Here is a 3,800-nt window from a genome sequence, read left to right on the forward strand (position 1 = left end):
TCGTTTCAGAGGCCATTGTCCAGAGGGAATATGGACCATCTACATCATTGAACGACTTCAGCAAAATTATGCCAGCTGAGTTCTCCAAGCCTTCAGAGACCAAGAACATGTCTGATCTCTTCAAGAAGTGATCCTGGACAAGTGTTTGTAGAAAAGGCAGCTGCATGTAGCCCCATAAAACTCTCTTCTTTTTTTTTTTTTTTTTAAAAAAACTCCTGCCCATTAGCAAAATACTTAAAAGAGGAAGAGAGAGAACAAGAGACCAGTGAGATCATTAAGATATTATGAAAGCTTTTGAAACATTATCTTGATGATAGGATGAGAACCCCTAATAACACTTAGATACATTTAAAAATGAATGTTTCTTTTGTTCAGGCACACATATAGATTCTACGCAGTTTGGATGAGAGATATTCAGAGAGCCATTCCAAAGAAGGAAGTATAGAGATTATTTTGCACTGGAAAAAAACAAAAAACTGCTGCTTTTCTGTATGAATGCCTACATAACTACTTTTTTTTTGCAATATTTTGAACTCAAATATTAAGTGGAGTCATTATATATAGAGAAAAATTTCTTCTATATCTTCTATTGAAAGCTAACATAGAATATATTCATATTCTAATGAATTGTACATAGGCTCTTGTGATTGTACAGCACGAGCATTTTTTTCAGGGCAAGTAGGAAATCAAACTGCCCTCCTTCCAAAACATTTTCAAAGCAAAACAAGGTCATTTAAAATAATGTAAAAGTTCTACTTTTCCAACCTCTTGGACTTAAGCAGGTGTAGAACTGGGGGATGTGTAATGCTTGAAATATTCCATTTGAGTTGCTCTACCATACGATGCCACAAGCAGGGTGAAATAGATACACACACACACACACACACACACACACACACACACACAAACTCTAAGCCATAATCCTTGCTGGACTGAACTTTGAAATTTTGCACTCATTTTTATATTTAATTAATTCCAAAGGGGGCAAAGGAAGACCAGAAGCCACACAACAGGAAGAATGAAAACTTCAAGCTGGCTTTGCCCTGGTCCTTTCCTTGATGATGTGCTTGTTTCGGAAAGTGGGAATATTTAGGTTTTCATCCTTGCTTTTCAGATGATGGTATGACAACGTAAAAAATCTTCCTGAAAGGAAAGTTCTTTTGTGTGATGAGAGTGGGATGCACCTACTGGTCTCACATCATCAAAGAAACAGACGTGTATCTATAATTTATGCTTTGCTTAAAGCTTGCAGTGATCTGATGTGGCTTTTTCAGACAACATCGTCTATCTTGGCAAAGCCTGTCAGTCATTGGGGCTTGCTCAAATTGTAGACCATTAGTCAGAGAGACAGCAAAGTTTCTTTAATGATGCTTTTATATGTAGTGTGTTGGCAGTGAAACAGAGAAGAAATGACTTGATCAATGCATTAGTCTAATCATGGGGTTCCTGCTCTTAATTTCTTTTGTCGGTAATTTCCATACTCAAACAGCATTCAGGATACTTATAAAGGCACACTTAGAGTGCTGTTGATGAAGGCAGTCACCGATAAAGGATGGCTTGGATACTACGCTGTAGGAAGCATGAGGAGGGGGAAGCACAGTAACATTTCACTTTGAACTGCTTTTCCTAGTGGGAGAATTATGCAACCTTTGTCAAAAAGGGAAACATTTCCAGTTCTATATATCACTCCTCTCTTTTACACCAATTTGCCTACGAAGTGCCTGAAAAGGGAGAAGATCGGATGTCAGGCCTTTAGGATCAGCAAAGTCAAGAAATAAGAGGTTTGAGGAAAGCTGCCGGAGTGAACAAAAGAGATAAAACCAGAAATGAGACCGTAAGAGAAAGAATTGGCATAGAACCAGTCTTAAAGTACACACAAAAACAGCAAATGTAGGTAGTCTTTGACTTACAACCATGACTGTGCATAAATTTTCGGTTGCTAAGTGAAACTTTTGTTAAGTGAACTTTGCCCCATTTTGCGACCTTTTGTGCCACAGTGGTTAAGTGAATCACTGCAGTTGTTAAGTTGGTAACATAGCTGTTAAGTGAATCCGGCTGCCCCATTGACTTTGCTTGTCAGAAGTTCACAAACTCAAGACACTACAACTGTCATAAATACGAGTCAGTTGTCAAGTGCCTGAATTTTGATCATGTGACTACGGGGGTACCGCTACAGTCATGTGAAAGATAGTCATAAATCACCCTTTTCAGTGCTGTTGTAACTTTGAACGGTTGCTAAATGAACTGTTGTAAGTTGAGGATTACCTGTAAAATGGTTTCCTCACCGGGAGAGGATGCTTTGGGATTCCATGCTGAGGCATACATAAAAAGAGGAGGAGGTAAAACAACACAAGGCAGACCCAAAAGAAGATGGAGAAAGAACATCACAGACACTCTATAACAGCATCAAATAACAGTGGTTGAGGCCATCAGAAGGGCATCTTCCTCAACACCCAAAGCAAGTAAAAATGGGGGAGGTGTAGAGGAGGAGGAGAAGATTATGACAGATTGTTCCGTTTAAACCTCAGTTTTCCTGTTCTCTTGGAGGAGGTGGAATATTATTTCCCTATTTATTCTATTCTCCACGCTTCTGAGCTTCTAATTTCAGGAACGCTTTAAAATTCTTTTTAAATCCAGAACAACAGAATAAAATAATAGAGGAACAGAATTGGAAGGGACCTTGGAGGTCTTCTAGCCCAACCCCTTGCTCAGGCAGGAGACCCTATACCATTCCAGACAAATGATTGTCCAATCTCTTTTTGAAAACCTCCAGTGATAAAGCATCCACAACTTCTAGAGGCAAGTTGTCCCACTGATTAATTGTTCTAACTGTAGGCATCCAGTATGTAAGTACCCCAGAAACCATGATGCTACAATCCCATGGGGATAGGTGAAACTTAAGGTAAAGGTTCTCCTCGCACATATGTGCAAGTCATTTCCGGCTCTAGGGGGTGGTGCTCATTTCTGTTACAAAGCCGAAGAGCCAGCACTGTCCAAAGATGCCTCCGTGATCATGTGGCCGGCATGACTAAATGCCAAAGGCATATGGAACACTGTTCCCTTCCCACCAAAGGGGTCCTTATTGTTCTACTTGCATTTTTACATGCTTTCGAACTGCTAGGTAAGCAGAAGCTGGGACAAGTAATGGGAGCTCACTCCGTTACGCGGTACTGGGATTCGAACCGCTGAACTGCTGACCTTTCTGATCGACAAGCTCTGTGTCTTAACCACTAAACTTGCACTCACTCAATACTTTCCTAACGAGCCAAGTTTCCATAGAGTGATTCCTTGGAAGCCCCAAAGGTAGAGAAAGACCTGCTGTTGCAAACAAGGCATCCCTCCAAAGGCCTCCTAGAAAACGTTCCCTTATAGAGGAGAAATCTTCAGTCTCATTGATTGGGAAGACTCAAACTAGAAAGGTATTCAGGCCCCAAATCATGAAGTATTTAAAGGGACAACCTTCACTTTGAATTGTTACTTCCTGTTTCAAGTAGGCTGTGGCAGACAACACATCTTCTCCTGAAGTAAGAAAATTGATTTCCTGTTCCGAATGTCACTTCTTCCCCTCTACTTATTGTCAGCCCAGATTACGACTGTAAAGGTAGCCAGCAGGATTCCATCACCTTTGGACACGATCTAGAATATTTAAGCACTGTAAATTAAGCGGGCATCGGGGCTGCCACATGGAGTTGACACGGCAGTCCTAAAACACGAGCCATCCACCACGTAGCGGTTACACGTTTTGTGGAAGCATAATTAGAAACGTTGGCTTAAGAGTTGTTACTGTACCTTCTTAACTG

Source organism: Notechis scutatus, chromosome 9, assembly GCF_049901735.1.
Source record: "Notechis scutatus isolate UNSWTSFEM ecotype Mainland chromosome 9, rNotScu1.2, whole genome shotgun sequence".
Classification (NCBI taxonomy): Eukaryota; Metazoa; Chordata; class Lepidosauria; order Squamata; family Elapidae; genus Notechis; species Notechis scutatus.